Source organism: Macaca fascicularis, chromosome 1 (genome assembly GCF_037993035.2).
Source record: "Macaca fascicularis isolate 582-1 chromosome 1, T2T-MFA8v1.1".
Classification (NCBI taxonomy): Eukaryota; Metazoa; Chordata; class Mammalia; order Primates; family Cercopithecidae; genus Macaca; species Macaca fascicularis.
In genome coordinates this window covers 46169656-46187241 of record NC_088375.1, presented here as the reverse complement: position 1 = coordinate 46187241, position 17586 = coordinate 46169656, and positions in this window count along the sequence as shown.

Genomic DNA, 17586 nt, shown 5'->3' with positions numbered 1-17586 from the left:
CTTCTGAGAGACAACAGCAAAAGCTTAAAACCTGTTATTTAAAGAAAACTGTTCAATAAACCATATTATATTTTAAAAAATCTTATAGTGTAAAAGTATTTCTGTTGAAAGAAGAAAAGACAAACAAAAATGTTGCTGATAACTCATAGAACTAACATATTTTAATTAATCCCTATCATTGATAATTTATTTTATTTTTTATATTTCCTGACCTATCCACCATCGTTAAGTAGAGAATTGTAGCTATACAATCTGACTTAGATCTAATCAAATAATTAAAATGTAAGGATATGATAAATATGTAACTGCATTTTACATGCATAGTTTGTCTCTTCATCATAAATAATATTACACAAATAATATGTTTACAGATGTGCATATAAACTATACAAAATACGAAAAGATGTATGTGACTCAGATATTATCACCCAGTTTTATGAGTGAAAAGCTGAATAAAAACTAGAAAGTTGGATAAAAATAAGAGAAATATAAATGAAATTAAGATACATACATTAAATAATTGCTTTTTAGTTATTGTATATGATCGTGGATAATAGCCAAAAGTAGGCCAATTGTGTAGTAGACTTGTATTTTTCAAGGATAACTTAAATAAATTCTAAAGTTATTTTTTTCTTAGGAAGACAAATTTTTAAAATTCTTCTTTCAATGTATTCTTCGTCTAAGTTTTAGGCGTTTGCAGTACATCAAATAAAACTGAGGCATGTATAAGTAGTTAATACACTGACAAACACATGAAGTGCAGTATCAGGAAAATTCATATAATCCTGTCTGATGTAGGCTAGGTAATATGTTCCACTTGTCATGTGATAATGCGTTTTTATTTTGCAGATAAATAGCTATTTAAAGCAATCACCTAATAGCTGACCATTTGTCCCGTAAATATATACAACTACTATATACTCACAAAAATTAAAAATTGAAGAAAATGTAAAAGAAAAAAATAAAGTGACTTTCCTGAAAAACCCTTCTGACAGATGCTTGCTTCTATGAATTTTGAATTTGTTCCTCTTATTGCTTTATAAAATTAACTTTTTAATTTGAAGATAGAAAATGAAAGGTGAACTTCTTCATATTTATCTGTATTTCTTCTTAACAGAGACCTTTTATCTATTTAATAATCATTTCAGTTGAGAATGTGTTTTGTTTTTCTTCAGAAATTGTCTTTTAAAAGAAAACTGACCTGCCAAAAAACATTTTTAAAGTGTGGAGATTTAATTTACTAAGGGAATCCAAGGATAAAGATTCATCAAAAAAGGCAAAAGAGAATTATATTTATCATAAATATTAACACTATGTTTGAAGATATATATTCATTAATGATACATATCATTAGACTTATTTTTAAGCTCCATAATATTTTTTTCTCAAAATTATCTGTGAAAACTCAAGAACTTTTAAAACAATATTTCCCATAGTGTCATTCAGAAATGTATTACACGTTTTTAGAAGATAATATTTAGTATCATAACCAACTAGCTTCTTGGAATATTACGAAAGAATTTTCTATTTCCTACCTTTAAAAATCACATGTCATGATAAGTATGGCAACAGTTAACATGACTGTGGTGGTTATTGCTGTAATTTAATACTCATTATTTTGCAGCTCCAGAAAGTCGGTGGAATATTAATAATTATGTTTATTCTTTAAAATCTTGTTGATTATCAATAATTAATATATCATTGAGTTTACAATTATAATACAGAAATAATCCCTATTTTAATATTCTTTAAGAATAAATGAAAACATATCATTCTGATTCCATGATTTTATTTAGCATATTAACTCAAATTCACACATTCTGCTCTTTTACGCTACCTATCTTTTATTCCTAGATTGCCAATTTCCTAATGCAGTTCTGCTTTTCTCATTTGAAATTCCAAAGAATATTGTTTACCTCTCCATACAGTTCATCAATTTATGCCATTTGTTTTATCTTATAGGCTCCCATGAGATATATGTGGCTATAAAACAATGTCATTACTATCTATTATATTTTAAAATGTTGATTTATGATAGCATAAGCTTAGAACATTTATAACAGTTGAAGTCTTTAAATTATAATAAGACATTAAACTGTTAATGAAAATACAGAAAAAAACATATTATAGGTTTATTATTTCTACTTCAGGTGGTATTTATGATAGTAGTAGTAGTCGAGAAATATGTACATTTAAATGAAGGGTAAAATTGGAAACATAAATTAGTCGTGTACTAAAGGACTGTTTTACTTGTTGACTTTCCAGATAAATCAGAAGTCTATTGCCACAAACCCCAAGAGCAAGATGAGTGCAATACAGTGCATATATATATATATATATTTTTTTTTTTTATTAAAGCAGTAGTCTTGACTTGTTAATAATGGAGAGAATGGTATCTTACAAGCTGACCAGTCAGGCATTGAAGAAAAATGACTCAATACATTTTAAAAATCTGTGCAGTTTCTCTCCAATTATTTTTTAATGTGCCTTTTGACAAATTGTCAGGAGTGAAAGTTAGCAGACTTTACTTTTATGACCATCACATTTTGCAACCTGTCAAGTGATGAGTAGCATGGTTCTGAATAGGAAGAATGCAGTAAAGAAAAAGGTTTGCAGGGTAGAATTTATGACGACAGGACATGTATTTTTCTGACAGAAAGCGAATGTGAAAGGTGGTATGAGTCAGAATTAAAATGTCTTCACAGTGCATGTGAACAACATGAGCTACTGTTGAAAATAGGATTTGAGTAAGAGAAAAGCATAACAATTTTTATAATATGTAGAAGCTTGTGTACCTAAAAGGCCTGTTAACTAACAAATCAATTTCAGCTTTCCTTGGGTATGATAGATCTTTGTTCCTAATCATGACAGGTTTAAATATATACACATATGTGTATATATTAAATAGACACACACATTTAGGTACTAGTTTGGGAATATGATGAATTATGATAGTAATTATGGTATCTTGGCTAGCAAAAGTAAAAGATTATATTTTTAGAAACCATTTATAAAAGTTTACATGATTTTTGCTTGTATACATAATATTCCATTGACCATTACTGGGAAATATAAATAAAATATTTAAAAGTGACATAAATATGATCATAATCATAAGCGATACTCAAGGTATGGCTGCTTTTCATATCTAACCTTTTTGGTACTTAGAGCATGCTTTTTGTTTTTTCTTTGCAGCTAAAGATTTTCAATTTGCCTTTTCCTTTCTCTTTCTTTATTATCAACTCTAAGCTCAACTGAAGGAATAACTTTCTATTCATCATTTTGCAACACCAGCCTGTCCTACAAAAAATAATAAATTACTTTCTCTTCAAGGTATTTTCTTTCTGAAAACATCATAGTGATTCTTACTTGCCCATAATGTTACCTAACTTTTTTCAGGACTTCTGATTATCTGTAACTATTTCTATTTTAACCACATTTTACATGCATGGTTTTTAAGTCTCTTTATCATAATTATTATTATGCCCATTTTGCTAATAATGATCTTAAATTCAAAATGATTTTCCTTTGATTACACAGTTAAGACATAATGAGATTCATGTTGAAATTCCGTTCAGTCTGAATAAAATGATTTAACCTAACTACTTTTTCCATAAATGAGAACATGAGAAAGAAGTCCCTTTCAGCAAAGTTCAATGTAGAGTTGCAACCCTCTTATTCCCCATCAAGAAAGGCAGTTTCACAATTTCACTAACCATTGTCTATTAAGGTGTGACCTCCACAGCCCCTTAAAGAGAAAAATTCAGAATTAAAAAAATATACAATATAACTTCCAATTACATATATTTATGCTTGAATTCAAATAATAATAGTGTTTGTAGATAAGGAGAAGAGGAGCATGGCCAAACAGCCTAGTTTGTTTATGACTTTTAACCCATAATCCTATGAAGTTGTACAAAGTTGCAGAGCATGTATTAGTATAGGTGAGTTCACTAACCTATTAAACTCCAAATATTTGAATTTAATTTAGAGAACTAAAGCTGCTTGCTAAAGACACAATACATTCAAATCAATTATTTTTTTATTTATCTTTTTTCCTTTTATTTATTTTAAATTTATTTTGACTGTGTGATGCTTTGTTAAATGTATAAATATATACATGTTAATCTGCACTTCCCCCAAAGTCATATATTATAAAGTTCACAGAAAGCGTTTTTATAAAAATCTGTCTAACACTAAAATATCTATCTGATTTGCCTGCTTAGAAAGGAAAATAGAAACGCTTTCATGACCTAAGGGAACAGATATGTAGCAGGAAAAAATTAGCTATTGATTTTTCAGACTCGGAATTAAATTTTTTATTTATAATATAACTCTATTCTCCTAAGAGTTAGGCTATGTAAATATCTTTTTCTTAGGAAAAAAAAAAGTCAGGTTTATTTGTTTATACATACTTTGGAAAGAGAAATATTGATGACTATTTTTTAACTGTAAAGACATAGGCACAGATTTTTTTTTTAACTATCTGAGTATATGTAAAAAATAAAAGCATTAGAGTGAATAATATATAAATATATATTTGTATGGTTTTTAACTATAGTAACTACTTTGTTAATATTATTCACTTATCCTATTTATAGGGAAATAAATTCAAATTTTCTGTAATAACCGTAAGCTATTCTTTTTACATTGGTCTAGTTTTATTTCCTATATTCAGATAGAATCTTCTGAAAGTAGTATTCTACCAAAGGGCCCTCTTTTTTTTCCCCTAATTCTAGAAACAGATGTGATGATGGACCCAGTCTGGTATAATTGAGTTAATGTTAATACTTACATAAAAATAATTAGAAAAGTTCTAAAACTGAGGGTGGTGTTGTGATGAAAGGATTATTGAGAAACACTGCACCCATATGATAGTATAAGAACTAGATGCTTTTTACCATAAAACTCAACTGTGCATAGATACATAATACAAGTAAAAGTATTTGAAATATTTCCTATATAACAGATAATCTTCTCAATGTTTTTTAGAGGTTTTTCTCATTTTATCATTTGATATATGCAATAAAATCTCAGGAGGTTATATTGGTGTTCTACTTATGTGACCAATTTTCAGTGTTTCTTCTCTAAGAACTTAGAAAAAAAACTAGCCACTATTTAAAGAATATATCACTAGCCTTTTTTCTCTTTGGTCTTAATTTTATTTCTTAAGGATTTTTCTTTTGTCACAAGTATGCCTTCTGTCTCAGAATCACCAATATTTTTTAGGACCATTCGTGAATCTTGGTAATACTGTTTTATCCTTTAGTTCAAGAAATGTGCCTGCAGAAAGCAGCAGTAACTATTTGAAGACCATAAGAGACACTTCAACAATTTTTGTAGAATGAATAAACGGCTTTTCTTTTCTTTTCTTTTCTTTTCTTTTTTTTTTCAGTATCTCTAGATGAAAGAACTAGAATCAACAGATGTGTGCTGCAGGGAGAAATAGTAAACAAGAGCTTTCATTAAATCAGAGATGTCCCAAAGCTGTCAAAATGAAAAACAAATTTCTTTGCAATAAAATACTGGATTTGTTTCGTGTTTACTGGGAAAATGTGACTCTATGTAAGAGGAAAAAAGTATGAAACCATAATCATCTAATAGAGCTTCAAATATTATTTCAAAACAATAAATAAATATGGCTCATTCCTGCAAAATTATCTCTTAGTGGAATATCCATGAGATCCCTTCTTTGAGAAGCAAAATTATTTCATGTCCTCCACTTACTGATGGGCTAATATTTAGCAAGTCATGTATGTTTATAAAATAAATATTCAGGTGACAAAAGGAAAGTAATAAACCTAACTATCAAGGTTTTTATTATTATACAACAGGAACTCAGACAAAATACATAAAATCAATGCGATCTTTAAGTAGAACTATTGGTATTGATAAATACTATATTCATGTGCTAAAATAATTTAATGCGTTAATTTACTTAAAATAATAATATATAACTTTTATTAAAATGTAAATATCAATATTTTCATATCACTACAATACTGTGAGTCAGACTTGGTTATCCAAATTTTATATATAAGAAAACAGGCAGCCGGGCGCGGTGGCTCACGTCTGTAACCCCACCAGTTTGGGAGGCCGAGGCGGGTGGATCACGAGGTCAGGATATCAAGACCATCCTGGCTAACACGGTGAAACCCCATCTCTACTAAAAATAACAAAAAAATTAGGTGTGGTGGCGGGCGCCTGTAGTCGCAGCTACTGGGGAGGCTGAGGCAGGAGTATCGCTTTAACCCTGGATGCGGAGGCTGCAGTGAGCCGAGATCTCGCCACTGCACTCCAGCCTGGGTGACAGAGTGAGATGCCGTCAAAAAAAAACAAAAAAAATAAACAAAAAAAACCACAAAAATTAGCTGGGCGTGGTGACGGGCCTGTAGTCTCAGCTACTTGGGAGCTGAGGCATGGGAATCACTTGAACCAGGGAGGCAAAGGTTGCAGTGAGCCAAGATTGTGACACTGCACTCCAACCTGGGTGACAGAGCAAGACTTTGTCTCAAAAACAAAAGTAAAAAATATAATAAAATGCTAGAACTTAAAAAATAATTGCACAGAAATAAATAATTCCTTTGATAACTCACCTGTAAATTAGACATGGCCAAGGAAAGAATCAGTGGGCTTAAAGATATATTGATAGAAATCTGTACTGAAATGCAGAGAGAAAAAAATAACGAACAAAGCAACTGAGCCAAATAGTCAAGAATTGTTGGATATTGATAAAACATATAACATGCATTGGAAGTATCAGATGAATCAGAAATAGACAAATGAGCAAGACAAATATTGAATTATTTGAAATATTAATTGTTGAGAAATTTTCAAAATTAATGACACACTCAAAACCACAGATTTAGGAATTTCAGAGAATATCAAGTATGAAAAACCTCAAAAAAAATGTATGCCTAGTCACATCATATTTATTTATTACAAAACAAAGGACAGAGAAAATCTTGAGGGAAGCCAGGGGTTTTGGGGTGGGTCATGTGAAACCTTACCTTTAGAGAAGCTAAGAATTACATTAAACTTCTTTCAGAAACCATACAAGCAAGAATACAGTGCAGTGAAATATTTAAAGTGTCTGAAGAAAAACCAAGCAATCAAGAATTTCATATCAAGTTACATTACCCTTAGCATTGAAGAAGAATTAAAGTCTTTTACAGACAAAATCTGAAGGCATTTGCTGGCAGTAAATACAGTTTGCAATGTGTCAAAAGGTATTCTCCAGAGAGAAAGAAAATGATATAGGTCAGTTTTTCATAAAGAAAGGAAGCACATTAGAGAAGGAAGAAACGAAGGATTTTCAGTGCAAGACGGAAACTAGAGGTTTTCTTTTGAAAGATCTATGTTCCAGGAATTCAAGAAATAACAGTCTTTTGTTTTGTTTTGGGTCGTTTTCGTTTGTTTGTTTGTTTTTGTGCTGATCAATTGCACAGAATTGGATGTGACTCTTGATGATGTCCTTGTATCCTTTACTTAAAGGTGTAAACTAAGGTCAGTGATGTATACCTTTTCCTGTGGATCCTATTCTGACCTTTGGTTGATTTTATTAAGGCAAAGAAGCTGCTTAACTGGGTAATGTCTGCAGACTCAACTTATTTTATTAAATATATTGAAGGGAAAAAAGAAGCAAGAAGAAAGTATACACTGTCATCCAGTCACTACTTAAACAAAACAAAATAAAACATGAAAAACTTTTACTCACATAATGAAACCATTCTCTCCTTAACAACACTAATTTTTTCCTTGACTCATACTAGAATTTCTTCTAAGCGAGACAGGAGAGTCCTCATGTTTCCCTGGAGGCTAAAATTTGGATGTATACTTCCATCCCCTCAAATGAAATAAAGAGAGAAAGCACATATCCACACACGCATATTTACATTTTTCTCTACAATAACACAGATGTATTTTCATTTGAACGCAAATTATATTTTGTTTAACATTTTCAAATTTGAAGATAAGAAATATCTATAACTTTTATTTTTTAACTTGGGGATTAATATAAGATGAAACATGAGAATATGTTTTTACAAATAAAGAATAAGAATATTATGTTATAATTGATGCTATTGAATTGTATATTAGCATACATATATATTCAATAAAGAGGACATAGGAAATATACTGAATTCTAAGTGAATTTTATACCTCTAGTTCTTTAACATGGATAAATTAATACTTTACTTCAAAGTACTCATTTTTAATATTATACACAGAAGTTATTTTTATAATGAAATACTAAACACTGAAGAAGTTCATATATTTTCTTTGTTAATGTTACTTTCCTCTAAACCCATTGGATCTTCATCTTTATTTATAAAGTACTTTTACTACAAAAAGTAATAATTTTTAGTACAACAAGTAATAATAAGTAACAACCTTTAGTACAACAAGTAATAATTTTTTCTTTTGGAATAAGATGCAAAAGTTTTACAAGGTGTAGAAAGGAAAAGCAGAGTTTGTATTATTACCCTACATACCCTATGTGAATTTAGACCTCATCAGAGTGGGACTTAAATAATTTCTGGACCTAGGAAGTCAGGGCAGAGGTCAGGTAAGGTATATGGCCATCAATATGAATAAAATACTGCTTTCTTCTCTGAAAAATGTTTGAAGAAGAAACTGAGCTGCCACTAGACCCACTGAAATTTGTCTAGAAAAGACATGGACATCTGCCCCAAAGATTAATCACATGATCTTTCTGGATTTCCGTTAAGACATAGAGTACATATTATTTACTAAGTGCACATTATAGATAGAGCTTTATACAGGGCATCTGAATGGTGTGCATCCAAATTATGAAAAACAGGCTGCTACTTGAAGTTAATACCACAGATATATTTTGAAAAATATCAATTTTGCAAGTTCACCTAACATCTTTAAAAATACACCGCATTATCTGTATAACATATTTTGTAAAGTAAAGCTATATTTTAACTTTCAGTTAAACGCATATTTTAATAGAAATCCAATGTGTACAGGTTTCTCATGGAATTTATTTTTCCTAGCAGACCAGAAACAAGGAAAAGTGATTCTATTTCACAAATATTACAATGAAATGAAAAATAGAGCTAGAGACCACAACTGTAACAGAAGCAGAGTGAATGATTTCCTGTCCCATTATTCAGCCTCTGTTCCACAGGGCACAGCGGTCATCAATTCAAAACAGGAAATAACAGAAGATTGCAAAAAAGGCTAGAAACTGTAAGAAGTCAGATATGCAGGCAGAATTTAATTATCCGAATTAGAATTTAACCAGTATACCATGGTAAGTCTCTGCAGGTTGGGAAATGCATTGCTATGGGAATGAGTTCCTGTGATATTATCAAGAAATCCTTCAACCATTGCTCATTTTATAAAGTGTGGTTAATGCTGAAACCCACTAATAGAAACTAAACTTTTATACCAGCCTCAAAATGGCCTCCTTCACTAAAATATCCCCTGAATGCTATTACTTTTTTCATGAATGAATGCTTTTGACAAAAGGGCAAAAATTACATACATATATGCTATTAATAAACTTAGATATAATGTTTTAATGAAATTTTTGTATTCTTGACATATTTGACTATTTAATAATATAGAAATGGTTTTTAGTCCTTCATAGACAAGAAAAGAAAAAATGCATTGTCTTCCTTAACACACAGTCTTTATGGAGTAATCCTACAATATCATGGTATATTAGTATTGAAGATAAGGGGAACTGTATCGTTTTGTGCCCCTTCGTATTAGGAATAGAACATTATGCCATATTGAATATGAACTGCATTTAAGGCAAATCCATGTCGGTGCTAGGAAAACATAAAGAGAATAGTAATGTATGAAATTATAAACGGAAATTACAAGTTGAATCTAAATAATGTTTAAAAGCTGAAAGTCAGTAAGGCCATAGAAGAATAAAGAAGTTTATAAAAGAATTGAAATAACATAGTTCACACACAGACTCTCACATATGTTATAAATTATGAGCTGAAATCCACTTGATTGTAAGTGACTACAAGGTTTGTAATTTTCAGAGAAGAAAACGTAGCTGAGTGACTTTTTTTCTGTCTGGATATTTGATTGAGGTCTGTATTTTTCAGGGTCACTTGATAGTGATCCATTTAGACGTTACATTCATTTTATCCACTGCCAATTCACTTTTCAGCATCCTCCCTCCTGCTTCCCCTTCCCTCCACACTAATCAATGAGAAGTCAATGTACAAGCATTATATAAGAATAAATCTCCCTTGCAAAGGAGTATGAATCATATTTGAATTGACACCAAAGACTTAACATCTAATTATACCAAAGTTTACGGGACAAATGGTTGCTCATGAAAATAGCTATTACTATATACTTAAACAATATACAAGAATTAAAATTGAAAACAATTAAATTATATTTACATGATCACCTTAAGGCAGCAGCACTGGCTATGCACTAAAAGCAAAATGTTCTTCCTGAAAATTGTAGAAATGTCAGGTACTTGCATGGATACATCACATGTAGGAGAGGTACAATAAGCTAAGCATTACATGGTAAGATAGCCTTACAGTAATATCTAAACTAGAATTCTAGTTGACACTATTAATAGTATATTAGTAATATAATAATTTTAAGACATGGATATAAAATTACAAAAGTCTATTGATAATGTACTTCTTAGATTACTAGAATTTAAATGAGAACACTTTACTGTTAATAATACTGCAAAAATAATGGTCCAACATATGGACCAATTGGCTTGCTAGTTTCCTACCATCCTCCTAACCATCCCTTCTCTTCCATTTCCACATACCCTGGATCCTGGGTCAGGTATCCTATGGGAAGTTTGTGACAGAAGAGTCAAAATGCCTACTCAGGAAAAGAGTCAAAACACCTACTCAGGAAATGTGTTTCACACTGAAACAAGTCAAAAGAGAGAAGAATAAGTCTTGTCAAATCTCCACGTTATCCAGTTACTCTGACTATGAGACTATCACAGGGATAACAGGAATTGAGTGCATATTCAGTTCTGTACAATTAACTGGAAGTCTCTACATCCCCTTTTATCACATTGCAGCACTTAAAGATGAAGTGATAGGATGTATTGGTCATTTTCGGCCAAGATTGTGTTCATAAACAGTTAACATATTAGGTCTACCTAATATGTTATGTGAGTCACATACTAAGCAGAAAATTGATTCATTCTTTTCTTTTAAACTTTTAAGTTCAGGGTTACATGTGCAGGTTTGCTACATAGATAAACTTATGTTATGGGGATTTGTTGTACAGATTATTTTATGGTCCAAGTATTAAGCCCAGTACCCATTAGTTATTTTTCCCAATTCTGTCTCTCCTCTCACCCTCCACCATCCAATGGACCTCAGTATGTGCTGTTCCCCTCTATGTGTCCATGTGTTCTCATCTATTTGCTCCCACTTGTAAGAGAGAACATGCAGTACTTAGTTTTCTGTTCCTGTGTTAATTTGCTGAGATAATGGGCTCCATCTCCATTCATGTCCCTGCAAATCAAATGATCTTTTTTATTTTTTAGGGCTGCATAGTATTTCATGGTATGTATGTACCATATTTTCTTTATGCAGTCTATCATTGATGGGCATTTAGGTTTATTCCATATCTTTGCTATTATGAATAGTGCTGCATTGAACATATATGTGCACCTGTCTTTATAATAGAAAAAAAAAGTTTTTGTGGAGGCTGAAAGTAAGAAAATAAGAAAACACAAGGAATTTGTCTTTAGTAGAGATCTATTCCTAGCCAAAAGGAAAGAGAAGGTAAACATTACTTCTTACACTCTCTGTTGTTTTCTTCTCTGCGGCTGTGGAAACTAATCATTGAGCCAAACTTGGATCAGGATTGGGACTACCACTGACTAACTTCTTAAATCCATACCCCTAATGTGGTCAATTTCTCTTTTATCTTTCTTCCTGTTTTTGCTGGTGAGCAGAGTATACTTTGATACATAAAAGGCCCCAAAAAGGGTTAACTTGGTATATTAATTAAAATAATTACAAAGCTACATTATGCCCGCTGCTGAAATTTTACCCATTTTTTTCCATCATGCATTATGACCAGTGATGAAGTCCAATATATTTCATAACATGTTCTTCAATTAAATTAAATGAAAACATTGAGACCACAATGATATAATATAAACAACATAGAAATGCTCTTTGAGCTATCTAATTAATACTCCAATATATTGGATAAATTTGCAAGAGCACATTATTTTTAAAAAGGTATGTGTCTGATAATTTAGAGAAATTAAGAGAAATAGATGTTCAAATATCTGGAAAATAAACAGATATATAGACTTGAGCATCATAAAGATAAAACAAAGGCAAACACCAGGAAGCTAGATGGAAAAATATTGACAATAGCTTAGAAGCATAAGAAAGTGAAGCCAATTAGTCATGGCTAAATTAGGTCACATACTATTTTTACAAAATGAAAGGCCATAAATTTTGCCCAAAAGAAAGGCTATGTATTTTGAAAGAAATAATGATCACTTTATTTATTTATTTTTATTTTTTATTTTATTTTCAGCAGAATTGCCTGCTATCAAGAGGAGATACTCCATCTTTTGTTGGTGGGGTGGTGGGGGGGTGGGGTAGGCAGGAAACAGGGGCTATATAGCTATACAAGCACTTAAGACACATATTAAAATAACAGACAAGCTTGGTTAGGAGAACAAATCCGTCATGGCAACCTTCATGGTTTACAATTACAATGAGTAAGAACAATCAGAGATGCCTTTAGTGTCAGTGCCAGGGCAACCAGTGTGTGGTCCAGGACCATCAGGATTCTTGGTTCCATTATTGATATCAGAAAGTAAGTTAGCATGAGTAAATATCTCATAGCTCTGAATAAAAAACATTGAAGTAATAAAAATTAATAAATTACAGCAAATACTCAAACGTATACAGTTACCAAAGGTTGATTTTAATGTAAGATGGGGGAAGAAAGCAAATGACTGGAAGGGTGGGATCCTTTGAATAGCTATTGAAATTCTAACTGATGTAAGGCTATTTTAGATGGAACTAATTGATCAGTATTAATAGCAACTGATAGATGTCAGTTAGTACTCAAAACATATATGGCAGATTTATTAAATATCTGAGAATCCAAGATAATTTATTGATTAATAGAAGGTTATAGATGTTTGAAGACAAGATAACTTAGACTGTGGGTTGGCTCCCAAATTAGACAGAGTTGCAGCTAGGAGGTCCTTCACCAAAACTGCAACCTGTGGTGTCTACCCCACATAGCAGTAACAGCTGTGAACAGGAATCTTAGAGTCTTGGCAGAACAAGAATTTATAAACCCTATATATGAACCCTGTGATGCTCCAATCTGGCTTGTTTAAAAGATAAATGTGGTTGGGAGGCTTGAAATGATTTTTGAGAGCTAAATGCCTCAACTCCTATTATCCCTGTGGTGACCTTGAGGTGTTACTAAAGGTGGAGTCTTGGGCAAATTTCCTCACACTCTCTGATATTAGTAGTGCATATTTTATCATTTCGACTAAAAGAGACAGGTCATTACAGAACTGCATTCAGGTATGCAGGGAGTCATAAAGGCTGCATGAATTGAGACTACTACAGTTTGTTGATGACCTCTCATTAATGTTTGTATCGGAAGGTGGAAATCAGAAATTAACCCAGATGTATTTTAGGGATATTAGAAAATAGGGGATAAGTAGGGGAAAAAGCTCAGCTTGTTCAGACTGTAACATTGTACTGAAATTTTAAATTTCTCCAGTAAAAAATGTATTATACCAAGACAGAGCCAGCTTATTTTTTTCCTTAGGCCAGGAAGTTTAAAGATTCTAAATTATGCCTAGGATTACCATTATCTGTATTTATGCTAGCTTGGTACTTATTTCATTTTGTTGACAGCAATCAGGACTAGCCTGAGAATAATTAAATGACCAAAAAAAAAAAAAAAAAAGACATAATCTAAACAAAACTTGGAGAGTTTGCTGATCTCTATTCAGTAAAAAACCTAGTGCTATAGTCACAACTTGCCTGAGGCATTTGCCTGCTAAGAATTTAGCAACAAAGATGTGAGGATTGAATGGCATGAACAACTATGAGTTCCATATTATTGGAAATACCTGGAACTCTTCAAAAGAGGACAGAACATCTAGAACCAGCTACCATATGATGCTCTGATTACTTTTAGAATAAGCGTACATGGACATGTCATTTTCCACTGTACTGCTTAGTAGTTTCTATAGTAAGTACTCCGGAGATTGCTTTGAAATAATCTGAGGGTTCTGAACCTAGACAGGGAGGCTAATTACTCAAGTTACGTCATATGAATACATTCTCTTACCAGCAAAAAAAAAAAAAAAAAAGAAGAAAGAAAAAGAAATCTCATTTTACATATCAACCAAGAGACCCAAACTAGTTTTAAAACAGGTGTAATATGACATGAACTTCAGAGTAACTATTTAGTAGAAATATAGAATTTTCTTAAATCTGGTTAAAAATAAGTAAAAAAAGAAGTCCAATTTCTGTCAATTCAGATTTATGAGACTGCAGAGAACACTAAGTTGCTGCTTTCTTCTAGCAACTCAGAGCTACAAATTGACAAATGCCCCCAAAGAAGGAATCCCACTGGGAAGAGCTGGGCTCATCTCACTAAAGTTTCCTCTTTCTAGGATGTTGTACCATCAAGTCCACAATGACTTGACTGCTTTTTCATATGTTCAAACAGCTGGCCTTTTCTGTTTGCTTGCTTTTACTTAATCCAGATTTTAAAGATTTTTGTTTGCGACAGTCTAATACAAATACTTAATCATATACACAATATATAACTTGAATTATCTGTGTAGTTTTACTTGAGATTTTCTTTTGAGTAAAGTTGAGCATCTTTTCACATGCCTAAGTTGCATATAAATGTACTATTCTTTCAATCATGTTCATATCAATAGACTTTTCCATTATCTTATTTATTTTTTCCTTTATTGACTTTCAGGAACTTTATATATTGAGGAATTAACTTTTTTTGAAAAATGAATTGAAAGCTTTTTTTTTTTTTTCCTCAATTAATCGTTTTGTCTTCAGAATTGCACCAATTTCTTCCTTTCTCTGACACCCTCTGAAAAAGTTTAGGAAGTGTTTGTTTCTGTGTTGACCGTTCTTGTTAACTTTTTCCTTCATGGCTCCTGGATTTTGAGTGACAGATCTGTCTTCCCCACTTTAGATTAATAATAGAAAACTTCACTCTTCTACTCTAAAGTTATTTTGGTTTATTTATGATTTAATGTTGATTCACATGGATTTTTCTTAATTTACATCAAGAAGAAACAATCCAACTAAATATTTTTTAATCAGTGCCATCCAGTTTTCTCAATAACATGTCTAAGCACTACAATTTCAAAATGGTTTACATTAGTACATTTGTGCTACACTAAATTATCTGATTATTTGGGTCTGCTTGGATAACTTCTTATTCAATTTCATTATTTATTGTTTAATCCATGTATGCAGCAAACATAACTTTTAGTAATTAAAGCTTGTTTACTTAATTCATGTATTTTTTCTAATCAGGTTTTGGTACTTCCTATCCCTGCACCTATTTTACACATTTTTGTTACTATTTTTTAAATAACTCCAGTACCATGTAGCCTTTTTGAAAATAAGAAGTATCAATATTTTATTAGAATCATATTAAACTTATGCATTATAGATAGCCATTTTTACAATGTTGAATCTTCCTTCACAAACATTGATATGATTTTGCATGTGTTAGTTCTCTTATTTTTGTGCAGAATTTTATTTTGAAATCTTACAGAATAAAATCAATGGTCATTTAAGGCTTCTGAATAGGAATCACACTTTGAAAAATTTTCCTAATTTTGATATTTTATATACAGAGAGTTGAATTTACAGATGTAGTCACGAAAGTTTTGTAGTAACATAATTTAGGAGTTTAAGTTTTTATGTCTGATACAAGTCATTTTAAAATACAAATCATGAGGTAGGTACCCAGCACTTGTTTTTCAAATATTTCTGGTTGCCCCACATCATTTACTGAACATTTTACCTGACTCCTTCAAAACTCCTTGTAATTCAAATCTTTTTCTGGTATTGGACTCTCTCTCTGCTAACATTTTAAATTATCTTATTTTTCTCATTTTTATTTCTTTCTTTTGTTTCTTTCCTTACACAGCTAATTCTTGAATAGAAAATCTGGCCAGCCCGGTGGCTCACGCCTGTAATCCCAGCACTTTGGGAGACCAAGGTGGGCGGATCACGAGGTCAGGAATTCAAGACCAGCCTGGCTAACATGGTGAAATCCCATCTCTTCTAAAAATACAAAAATTAGCTGGGCATGGTGGCACATGCCTATAATCCCAGCTACTCGGGAGGTTGAGGCAGGAGAATTGCTTGAACCCAGGAGGCGGAGGTCGCAGTGAGCCAAGACTGCGCCACTACACTCCAGCCTGGCAACATAGCAAGACTCTGTCTCAAAAAAAAGAAAAGAAAAGAAAAGAAAATCTGTAGTTCCTCTCATTACTTTCACTTTTCACACTTAGTAAAGTTTCAAATCCTTCCTCTAGTGCATAGACTCTATTGAAAACTATCAGGAAATAATTACCATTAAACTCCCAAATGAAAAACATAGTTTATTTAAAATAGTACCATTTTCTCACCATTTCATCAAACCTATCATTATGAAGCTGTCTCTTTACTCCTTGCAGTTTCTTCCAATGTACTGTTCAAAATACATGGGCAAATTGAGAGGGCAAGCCACAGTCTGGGAGAAAACATTTGCAAATGACATACTTGATAAAGAACTATTTCCAAAATATGTAAAGACTTAAATGGAAGACACTGAACTGTGAAATAACCAGAAAGAAACTAGAGAAAAAGCTCCACGACGTTGGTTTTGGCAATCACTTATTAGATATGACTCCAAAGCCAGGCAACAAAGCAAAAATACACAAATGGAATTACATCAAACTAAAAAGCTTCTGCACAACAAAGGAAACAAAAAAACAGAGTGAGACAGCCTAAAGAATGGGAAGAAATATTTAAAGACTGTACATCTGAAAGGGGGATAGAGGATAATATGAAGACTTATAAGGAATTCAAGAGCAAGAACACAGATAACCCAATTTTAAAATGGTCCAAGGACTTGAATAGACATATTTTTTAAAAGAAGTCAGACAAATGATGAATAGATATATGAAAAAATGCTCAGCATCACCAATCATCAGGTCAAGTCAAAGATCATCATCAAGTTAAAGCCATCAGGAAAATCCAGATCACTTCATACATGTTATAATGGCTATTACCAAAAAGATAAAAGATAAAAAATATTGGCAAGAAAGTGGAGAAAAATGTGCACACTATTGGTAGTAACATATGAATTAAAATTAAAAATTGAGCTGCCATATGATCCAGCAATTCCACTGCTAGGAATAAATCCAAAAAAAATGAAGCCATTATGTCCAGAAGATATCCACACTCTCATGTTTATTGCAGCATTATTCATAATAGCCAGGATATGTTCTCAACGTAAGTGTCCATCAATGGAAGAACGGATAAAGAAAACATGTTAATATACACAATG